This window comes from Leuresthes tenuis, unplaced genomic scaffold (genome assembly GCF_036924035.1).
Source record: "Leuresthes tenuis unplaced genomic scaffold, fLeuTen1.0.hap1 SCAF_1, whole genome shotgun sequence".
Classification (NCBI taxonomy): Eukaryota; Metazoa; Chordata; class Actinopteri; order Atheriniformes; family Atherinopsidae; genus Leuresthes; species Leuresthes tenuis.
In genome coordinates, this window is record NW_027325355.1 from 22,154,111 (window position 1) to 22,166,215 (window position 12,105).

A 12,105-nucleotide genomic window follows, 5' to 3' on the forward strand; every position below is an offset into this window, starting at 1 on the left:
ATCCACAGTTCAGTCGAGGAAAGGTTGCAGGTCAACCTGGCCATTTCAGCACCGTCCTTACCCCAGTATACATGCACAAGGATGGAACTGAGTTATTGACAGAAGAATGTCTTTTATATATTTACATATATATTTATTTGCATAACAAAGATGGATCAATTTGCAGTCAGTTCTTTCAAGTATGGGGTAGTCAGGTCCATCCCCTTGAGTGTTACATCAGTATCTGTTCTTGAAAGCCTTGAAGTTACAAAACAGGTGTTGGTTGCAGTCCCCTTAAGATTGGGCCTAATGACTTTGTACTTGTTTCTCCTATAACCCCTTCATTAAAATTGACATTTGTGTTTATTAATAAAATGGACTGAACGTTGGAGCAAATTTCCATGACCAAAATTCCCCCTTTTTTTTTTTTTTTCCAATTCATGACCATGTTTCTGCAAATGCAATGGATGATTTTCAGTTAATATTTGGGTTCGGTGTGGGCTGCCATACAACTAAGATGGAAGTAAAAATATCTATTAAACATCAGCAATAGAGATATTGTCCCATCGTGAAAAGATCACAGAAGTACTAATGCAGCCACAATCTTAGGTTTGTTAACATGAAGTTATTTGGTCCCTTGAGATTAATTGATACATACCTTGAAGTCATAAATGGAATGCAACATTAAAGCAAATGAAAATAGTTTGAATGCTATTACTTTAATGAACAGTTATCGGATATATTTTTCAATTCGATAGAGCAACACTTGATTTCAGCAGAGATGTTACTTTGTAGATCAATGTGAGGTGTCCAAGCTTTCATTTAGTCTCAAGACTTTGTCTGTCCCCAGGACCACTTTCTGCAGATTATTTTTTTTAAACATGAAATAGACTGTCAGGTAGTACAAGATCTATATTAGCAAGAGAACCTTCACAGCCATACTCAACATTATGTAATAGAATTCATGGTGTGGTAGTTAAATTATGCTTTCTTCTTTTTCCCAGCTGAAAAAGACAATCCAAAGCCTTCAGCTGTGTGCTGTAAATTGACTTTAAACTGTTTAAATTTGCAGACAGTGAGATGAAGTGCTGATATTTGGTTAGGAGTCTCAGGATGGGAAACTCATTGAAAGTGTCATATCCAATTAGCGATCAGCTAGATAAGTAAACTGAAATTACGCTTGACAGGCAGTGCCTTGGGTGACTGTTTGCTTCATTTTTATGTCAGTGGAATTGGGCTGTTGAATAGACCTATCCTTAGTTTCTATGCCCTATGGGTTACAGACTTGGAGAGCCAAACTTTTCTTGCTGGTAATTCTGCTCCTGAAACATCTCTGTATGTGACAAACCAACTGTCCAGGAGTGAGCTGTATATGATGATCAATTAAATGAAACTGAAGTGGTCCCATTAAAGATAAAATTAATGCACACCCTCTTCCAATTCTACGGTCTTGAGTAACAGAACATAAAAAAGAAAATAATCTGGTCCTCAATGAGTCTTAGAATTAGGTAAATAAAACCTCAATCAATAAAAACACGTCATATAACAGTATGTCATTATCTATTCAACTTATACTATATAAAATTCAAAAGCAGTGTGAGAAGTCCACCCTTACTGCTTCTACAGGAATAAAGATGGTTAGTAGCCCATCAACCATTTCCAAACTGTTGGGAGTTCATCGCTCTACAGAGAGAAAGATTATTCATAAGTGGAAAACATTCAAGACAGTTGTCAATCTGTCTTGGAGTGTTCAACTCAAAGTTGAACACAGTTGAAGACCGTGTAAAGCTCAGAGAAACTGCAAAAAGCCCAAGAGCTACATCTCAGGCTCTACAGGCCTCAGTTCCTGACATGACCATGAGAAGAAAAAGACTGAACAAGTATGGCTTATTTGGAAGGGTTGGAGGAGAAAGCCTCTTCTCTCTAAAAAGAACATGGCAGCACCGCTCAGGGTTGAAAAGTTGTATTTGAACAAATTACAAGACTTTCGGAGCAACATTCGAAGAGACCCAAGAGATTCGGTCATAATTCACTGCACTACGTTAAGAGAAAAAGAAAATTCAGCATATCAGCAGAATCACCTCATATGAACTGTCAAGCACGGTGGTGGGGGGTGATGATTTGGGCTTGTTCTGCAGCCACTGGACCTGGGAACCCTGCCCATTATTGTAGAATCACATATGATTCTAGAATACTGAAGTTGACAAAAATTGGATCATTCAACTGAACAACGATCTCAAACATAGCAGCAAATCTACAACAGAATGTTTGACAGAGAAAAGAAATCAAACTGTTGCTCTGACACTTAGACACACCTCAGCCTGAGTGAAATAACTGTGATGGGACTTAAATAGAGTTGTGCATTAATAAAACAACTGCAAACTTAATATTTATATATAAAATAATTAAACCGCAAAAATTCAAGCGCATCATCCGGGAACCCAAGGAAGAGTAATCGATTCTAGATTAAAGATCGGGAGCGTGCATCAAGCAAAAGGAGCGAGCACGAGTCACCCCAATACAACTTCGACTTGTCATGGTGACCGGATTTTAGCCAAGTCCAATAATAATGGGGCTTTGGTGAGTGTTTTAAATCTTCTTTATGTCATCAGTGTGGTTTGTCTGTAAGAATCAGTAATAGACAGCTGACATTTGTACATTAACAGGGCTGTATTGGACAGCGCTCTTCAGATTTACTTCCATACTCCTCAACCAGAAGAAAAAGTAGTTCAGGCTTTTCCTTCTTTGATCTATGGCATCAGCTTGAAATACATTTGTATAATGTCTACCAAGTGACTAATTTGGCACACATCTAATACATAAAGAGCAGCTGCCTCACATTCACGTTTTTCTTACCAATTAAGGTGGATAAAACCTTTTAAGAAAAAGGCCTTTGAGGGTCAGGAAGTGATTAATAAATTAATTGTAATTCCATAAAAAAAAACGTGTTTGACCGTTTTCTTGTCTGTGATCTCTTTAAAATGTTTTCAGCTTTGGTAACACATTTGACAACAACATGAGGCCAGTAGTTTTACTGATATTTGGTGGCTACAGTTGGTCAGACAGCAGGGAATGGACGTCATGTTATAAAGGGCACATGTTTGCAGTAACTGTTAGAGTAAATTTGCTGGCCTCAAGCTTTGCCCTATGGGACAACTCGGAGAGAGTGTTCTGCATATTAGGCAGTCACTCTGTGCCTATCTAAAGTTAACATGACTTTCATTATACTCGCTTTCCTGTGAAGGTGGAACAACCCTGCCCGATGAAGATTTATCTCCACGAGTCTCTTAGAAATGTGGGAATCTAATAGATATTTATGGTTGGGCTCTTTTTAATCAAAGAGGAGTCGAAGCATTCGCGTCAAATTTTGGTTGAGTAAGACTTTTGATTTGTCATACATATGAGCACGGGCAGTAAAAAGATCTGGTGCTTGGAGTAAGATGGACTACGAGGTTATTTGTCAGAGATCGCACAGTAGCACTCCATGGTATGGAACCAAAGGGACAAAACTGATTGTTGTTCATTACTGATCACAAATTGGTTTAATTTATTAAGTGACGTGAAGTTTGCAAGCCAATTCTCAACTTGGGAACACTAATAACTAAGTTTCCAGCCAGCAGTAGTTCTTAGCTATTACTATCCATTTAACATCCAAAGCATACATCCAAGAGAAGGTTGATCATTTCCATTCACAAATCATGTACCCATATTTTACTATGATTAGCTAGTTTATAACATTAGATAAATTCAAGTTTTACAATAATTTCATGGTCTAACTCTTTATATGAAGCTGTTTTGCTATTTAATTCTGCATAGTTACACAGGGTGCATTCTACCTTTCAAAAGAAAGAAGGCTAAGGTCTATCAACCTCATTATTAAGATACAGGCTGCTTCCGTTCTATAATAGGAATCTCACACATCTTTCACTTGCGAAGCATATAAATGTATATTTGGCTTGGCACTAGGTCGGAAAGAATTAACTTCATTTGCATTATTCATCGACCCGCCAGCAAGGCGCATCTATCAAGGCTTGGGTTGTAGAATTTATAAATATTACCTGTTAAGATATACACAGGGTATTTATTGAGGTAATTTACTCCTGGAGCCTTTTGTGGAGTGGCCACAGCAGTATATGTACACACCCGGGACCTGGGTCTGCAAATAACATCCTGATGGGATAATTATAGGTTGATTTTTGGAACAGTTGGTGAAGTTTGTTTGCGGTAAGACAAAAGAGCTTAGTCCACTGAATGAAAGCCAATTGTGCTCATACAAGGATGGGAAAATAAACACATCTACTAAGCATGGCACTCTGCCAATGAGCAAACCTACATGCTGTATCAAACACAGTAGCCATGGCTAATCAATACGGTGTTGTTCATTTTCCGATAATCCCGTCACCAAGAGTTGATTACTGTCATCAGAGCTAATTAAGCAAACTCCACATATATATATATATGTATATATATATATATATATATATATATACAGTTAGGTGAGTGTAAACAAAGAAAATATGGTAAGTCATCAGTAAGGTCTGAAGCATCTAAAACATTTGCCCTTCCCTGATGAGCGCTTTTATGTTGAGTTGCAGCTCAAAGTATATGGTTAAACGGTCATACTTGCCTTTTTAAAAAAAAAAAGAAAGAAAAATTCCTTTGATACGCTGATTTACTGGATTGCACAACTGTAAATATAGTCAAATCCACTCATGCCTTAATGATGGGGTCGTGGCACTGACAAGCCTATTAACTTTCACATTTACTGTGGATGTGAATCTTTATTGGCCTCATGCTTCCTTTCAGTAATGATTCACCTCTTAATGATTTGCTGCATCCTCAAATAACCATACAACTCCACAAAGCTATGTTTTTGTGAATAAATGCAAGCAGTCCGATCAATATGAATACCCTATTCTAAAGTAATTTTTTCAAAAATCCCACAACTGTCTTCATACTAAAAAGTTGCAGCTTTTTCACTGTTATTGTCTAAGTGACGCACACCAGTATTCAGCCAAGACAGAGATTAAACCAATATTCTTCTGCAGTGCATTACAAGCAGGCCTATATAAACATAAGTGAATATGGAAAATAAGGTTAAATTGATTGCATTAATATAACATGTTGTGCTCTTGTTGACACATGTGCAGCACCAAATCAGTGTTTCACATTGGTCAACGTGCTAACAAAGTTGAGGAAACCAGGCTAGACTTAACATCATGGGACCTTATTTTTTTGTGGTTCTCAGATTTGTTAAAGCAAAATATATTTTGATATTTTGAACTTGCACAATAACTAGTACAGACCCATGGAGTACTTTGTTTTAAACAATCTTTGGTTAAAATCCATTGAGTTCAGTCCATTATACATGCAAGAGATATACATATAAGAGAAAGAAGAAATATTTCATAGTTTGAGTTGTAGTGATTGCTTCTGGTTAACAAATCCTCACCAATCAATGCATTTTAACTGATGTGACAGCATGACAAACCAAAGTGAGATGCATAATAGTATGTGCATTTCCACCTAGGTCCCTGTGGACCTCAGGTAAAGTGAATGATTCTGTGTATGTAACCAACCTGTGTGCAGTCCTCCAAAACGTTGTACAGTGTGTAGCCTGAAGGGATGACACGACACACAGGGTGTATGCTGATGTCAACGTTAACTTGAGTAGGAGGAGGCTGACCAGTAACTGATTTCATCATAAAGACCTTCAAAGTGTGACAAACAATAAAGACAAACATGGATGAAAAGCAAACAACAATAGCTGCACTGGATAATCTTATTTATTCTTAATTCTAAGTTTCATTCCATTAAAAAAACAGCCCTATATCCACTATGAATTCTGTTTTATGTGCAGCAGTGCAAAGCTAAAAGGACCAACAACAACACCAATACAAGGGAAAGTAGCCTGGACCTCAGATTGTTCTACATATTTTTGAGACTGTCCAAAAGTGGCAGCAAGAAGCTATAACAGATAAGCGTGTTCAGAGATTGTATGAAGCACCACACAGATGGTAGTATGTTCTTGCATAGGTACTTTTTTCATTCCCTATGGACATAGCAAGGAATTGCAGTTTGTGCCATCAAAGCGTTTTGCAGCAATTTTCTATTTCAAAATGTGGATATAGTCATAACCTAGTGTTCAATTAACCATCTTTTGGTTATGCCAATCTGCCAGCATTGATGCACCTTACTCACCTTACCACAACCAAGAGGTATGAAACAGAATTCTGCTCCTGCAGGGAAGCGGCAGCAGCATTTAGTGGAATCTATGGCGAAGGCAGCATCATGCCTGGAAAAAAAAGTCTCACTCTGCCTCATCAGTAGTCAGTTACATGTACATCAATGGTCAGTTGCATACGGAGTGTGCAACGCTTTCTTTAAAGTTTTTTAGCGGTTTTGCTTCCAGTGACCAGCATCTCATTACAGTCTTTGGTGTGCTATACCTTTCTACCATATACCTCATAAGTGAAGTATCATCGAGTAACAGACAAAAGAAGGTGATGTAATGACTAACGTACCTGAACAAGGGAGGCATTAACTGGAACAAAATGGAGTTACAGCACACACACATACTCTATTACGCTATACGAAAGAACGTTTTTTTCTTGCTGACGGAGAAAAAGTACGTGAATAGAGATCCAGCTACTTTTTCTGGACAAAGGTAGATTCTAATTTCAGCATGAAATTCTTCTGACCTACAGATTTTACAGTATAAAACCAGCACATTTCAAACATATTTCCCTTTTTCCCACACTGATGAGGGATTTCAATTTTTTAAGCACTTGTGTCATGGTAGATGTAAATTGTTTACAGCTCGAGTGTTTTCATTTTAACTGTCTTAAATAATAAGTCGTCTAAATGACAGTACCTGCTTTGGCAAAGAGTTTTTCACAATAAAATCAAAAGATTTAACCTTTCAAGGACATGAAAATTAAACTCGCACTTCTCTGTCAGGCATTTTAATTGTTCCCTCCTTTAACAAATTTCAACATCTGTTGCATACTCTTTTTGAATAATTACAGTTTTTACCTCTAAATCACATTCTACCTGAAGACAGACTGCCTAAGGGTCACCCTATTACTGGAAGAACACTCGTGTATAAGGGGCGGTGGGATGGTAATGAGTTCTGGATCACCAACCACGTAAACAATACCTTTAACAGATGGGTGCCAACAAGTACCAGCTGCAGGAGCAGTGGAGTGAAGAAGGGACTTGTCGTTAGAAGTGACTAAATAAAACCCACTTCCATGGGTTTTGGTCTTGCAGGGGACAGTAGCGGTGGTGACACCCTCTGAGGGTAGCCAGCCTGTGGCCGTTGATGCAGAGCAGCAGGTGGAACGAAAAACGGCAGCAGACACTGTTATGCCCACACAAGGATGGCAGCTCCACTTTGATCCAATGCATGATTCATTGTGGCTGACTAGACCAAGGACATACAAGGAGCTCCCATACACAAACTTTACAGAAGCACATTACTTTAAAGAATAAGCTTGATTTATACATGAATACTAAAGCTTATGAGTTTAAAGGGCGATAATAAGGTGTCACAGATGTGCTGTCGTCAACATTAAAGACCCCAGCACTGGCACCAAAGCTTTAGAGGAGACATAATACAGTTTTTTCACAAGCTGATGCAATTTCTGAGGTCTTAATGAAACGTCTGACATTCTTTGGTCACAATAATACAAAGAGACATGACAGCAGCTCCTATATCTTCCATTAATTCACAGCTTCTATTCAAGCCGCTCATTTTGGAGGGTGGAGTGATCCACCCCTCCTCGCTTTTGAGATCTGTAGTACTTAATAAAGCTTGAAGCATTTTATTACAGTATGAGAAAGCATGGGGTCCAAGACAAAATGCCAATTGTTCTTGAGTTCAGTTGACTTCAGACACTAAAATATATATTTTTTCCTCATAGTAGGTCTCCTATAAAAAGGATGTGACAAAGAAACTTTACAATGTTTCTAGCATCAACGTTCTCAGCCTGTGGCAAACAAAAAAAAATACAAAGTTTCCCCCTTTTTCCCTCCGTCTCGATGAGTGTAAAAGAAGCCTGCACTTAAAAAAATGCAATCCTGTAATGGACCTTCACAGCACAGCAGATCCTATACAAAAGCTGTTCAGTGTGTTCTTCTTCAATGCAACAATGTACACCAGAGTCACCCCGAGGCTCACAAATAAATGATGGCTTTCACTGTGATTTGCTTGTTTGTCCAAAGCAAAAGAAATGTCTTTTCAAATTCATCCAAGTTGCACCTTTAGCTACTGCTGTGACTCATTTAGTATCAATGGATGTAGTTCCTATTGTATCTGCTTGATTCTATCCCATTATCTCTGTCATCCTGGTGCCCTTCACACAAGGTGAGCACACAACATTTGGACCTGTTAGGCTTTACATGATCATCCCAACCAATTTTATGCATGATTGAAAATGCTTTTGGTTGATGTATGCTTCTTAGGTATGACATAAACTGCCAGCAGCATAAACAGGAAAAAGATGCCCAATCTACAGATTGCAAAGGTCTCTTTGATTAAGATTGTGGATTAGTTTCAATAAACCATCATTAACAATAATACCCTCAGGCTTTCAAACACCTTGAAGAAAGCCTGTGCAGCGAAGACAAGCCACACGTTCTGATATGGCGCCGGCTGGTTGTCTGTGCAGCATTTGGACACAGACAAAAGCACCTTGTGACAGAATTAAGTGTGTCTTTGTGTGTGTAAGTGCTTGTGCGGCATTTGTATGTGCGCATTGGCAGCACTGTCGAAAATTATTGCTGGGTGTGAATTGGCAGTTTTCAGCATGTGGCTCTCTGGATCAGAAACAGTTCACACCTCTTGGCACCTTGGTGAGAGTACAGCAAAGGAAGAAAGCATAACTTATTCAGTTCAGGGCAATTTGTGTGTTATTTACAAAGCTGGGAAGATAAATTACAGGTTGCCTTGCAGTAGATTAACTTTAGGATCAGCTTTATTGTTCAAAACATATTTGTATGCTGTTAGATATTTGTTATTTGTGGTAGCATTGGCAGCATTTTAGAATGCTATATTAAAACTGAACAAATACATCCCAGTTGAAACAGACTGTCAAAAGTCATTTCAGGTGTTGAAGCTTTTCTTTATTCTTTTTCTTTTTTACAGAAACAAATTAATTTTAAAAAACGAGGGGCTCAGTTTAACGTGTATGGGTTGGATAGACTGACAACAACTACAATTCTACAACTTAGACTGAAGTGGTAGAAACAGTTTTTTTGGTTTTATTTCTGCATGATCTAATAACCATGAATGTTGCTAAAAGTACAAGTGAGCTCAGAGCAAAAAAACAAAAACACTGATGTGAGGATTGAATTATGCCAAAGCACATGCTTGATCACTCCTAATCAGGTACTTGGGAGCTCTAGAGAAGCTGTAGAGAACAGCTTTGGGTCACCAACAGGATCACATGCAGAAGATGAGAAGGTGTTGTTACAAAGGAAAACTCTTAAAGGGACATCAAATTATCAGATCCCTGTGAAATGTTAATGAATTATGCAGAATGGGATTACAGTAAATTCTATTTAAGGAGTGGAAGGGGGAGGGATGAGAAATGAATTAGTTAATATACTAAACTAAACATGTTGCTTTGGTAGCACCTGAACTTGAGGATTCACAAAGAAGCAATGATGAGACAACAAGATTAATATAGCTACAACAAAGTTCCCATTGCAAAACAAAAGACTAAAACACAGACTACAAGAATACAAAGAGCAAACACAGAAACATATAAGATTCTTGACACAACGAGCGAACCCATTAACGACATACAGTGTAAGTCAGTCTGTCTATATTCAAAAACAGTATGCTGTTTGTGTTTTGCACTAAAATGCATTACAGAGGCAATCACCATGGTGATCCCCCCGCTCTGTGAATTTGCCCTGTATCTATCATGCATTAAATGTTGTAACATAAAGCATCTTAGCATACGAGTTGAAGAGTTGCTTTGGTAGCACCTGAACTCAGCTTTAAGCAGCTGAGCAATATTTTGATTCTGCTCCTGCTCCTGTGTGTGTGTATATATATATATATATATATATATATATATATATATATATATATATACACACACAAACACACATGTGAAACAAATTCATACTCGAGTGTGCTGCTGGAAGGCATTACCACAGTCTGTGGCGTTGACCACAGAGCTGCTAAATAATGAACCTATCATCTAAAGGGAATTCTTCCAACATCATCTCAGTGTCAAACTCTCTTCAACATGCCCCGCTTATTAAGAGTAGTCTTTGTCACATTACCATTCCTGTTTAACATCTATTTTTAGACTAATTTATAGACTAATCAGGACATAGTCGTTTTTCTAATACCTTTAATAAGATCTCATGATTTAACTCTATAAACATAGGCACCCAAGTATGGACATGACATGTTTATCTTACAGATAATTTATTCTTACAGAAGAATCTGGTGACCAATCAGATTAAGTTATCTTCTCTGTCGACCTCAATATTTTCCTGTTTTCTATATTAGACCCTCATTATGTGACAACAGCCACATAAGAGATGTGACTTAACCATCCACCATTTTTAAATGCCTGTATTAATAAGCACCAATCTGAACATTCTACTACAGAATTACACCTGAATACAACCACAAGATCAAATGTGTCAAAGGCAGAACTATAAAGCTTTATATATCTTTTGTAAATTTATTTGTTTTTCTCATCACTCTATTAGTGGGGGATGTGCAAAGACACAACATAGCACAGACATTAAGGTCAGATCATCCACCAGCACAGTGCAAGAGTTTAGTCTCAGGGTCTTCTCAAAAGTGGTAGAGGTATCACACCTTTTGAGACTCTGACAGGGAGCTTTTTTTTAATTACTGGAGCTTGATACTCAGATGAAATACCAGCGTGACCCAGAGTATAACTTTAGCTATCCATCATTAGCTGTCACAATGCACACACTGAGCTCACATAACTTTATGGTGCCTTTTAAGGGCAGGAGAGTGTTCACTAAAGGGAGTTGTGGTGGCATAAAACAGTTTTTTCGCAGACCATTTGATGAATAACTATTTCAACACAATATGCAGTAGATGATGCTGTAGTGATAATATACTTGAATTGTAGCCTCAGGCAATGCCACTACCTGTTTATTTTTCAATTAAAAATGACATTCAGAATGACATACTAGCTTGTACTTTGATGTATTTTGGCTTCATGACAGATTCAACAAGGTATGGTACCCCTGACAATAACAGCAACCTCCCTCCTGCGTCTTCTCAATTCCAGATTTGGGAAAACTGCCAAAGTACAACAACCACAACCCTGACAGATCAGATAATTCAGGACTCACTCTCTTAACTTCCACCATCAAAAGTGCCTTTTTATCACCTTTATCCATCAACTCATGTTACAATGCTCCATGCTATCTGATATCTAGTTAAGTCATGAAGGATGCATATCAACTCAATTTGGTATCGACTGTTCTGGTAATTAGACATAATTTAATTTTGCCCACAAACCCCTCCTCCCTTGCTTCCTTCTTGCTCTAGTTTTTGTAAGACCCAGAGGAAATCAAGTAGGCCTCGCCTGCGGAATATGTAATTCCCTTGAACATTTGTTCCTCAGATCAGCTCAGCCTGATAGAACACAGCTTTAGTTTTGGTTGGTTGCTGAGAAGACACACAGCTTTGCAAGTAAGGAGTAATGACAGACTCATGCTGCAAGCGAGTCTTTTGTAAGTTGGTTGGCCACAGGCGTGTGTCTGACCTGCAAATGAACTTGTTGTAGAAATTGAGGATATTTTTTAATCGATGAGTACAGAGCAAGACGAATCGTATCAAGTGTTTATGTTTTTATGTTAGGTAACCTGCAAATTACCTTTGATGAAACAGGGAAAAGGCTGCATTATAAAATATGTGACAAAATATAAGATTTAGTGCAGGGATGCCTGGAAGTAATTTTCTTGTAAGCTTATTTTTTCTAAGTAGTTTTTGTGTAAGTTAAGCGATTATATTTTGGATTTTTAGATAGCAATATAGTACAATTCATCAGTGGATGCAGAGTCTGCCTAATGCAACTGCCAAAAATGATACCATTACAATTACAAATATTGATGACT

The 12,105-nt window shown here is 37.9% G+C and overlaps 1 long non-coding RNA gene across 1 annotated transcript in view; it reads left to right on the forward strand.

Annotated features, from left to right (window-relative positions):
* Positions 1–12,105, forward strand: part of LOC140272883 (uncharacterized) — an 858,120-nt gene that overhangs the window by 804,936 nt on the left and 41,079 nt on the right. The gene's annotated exons all lie outside the window — the stretch shown is intronic.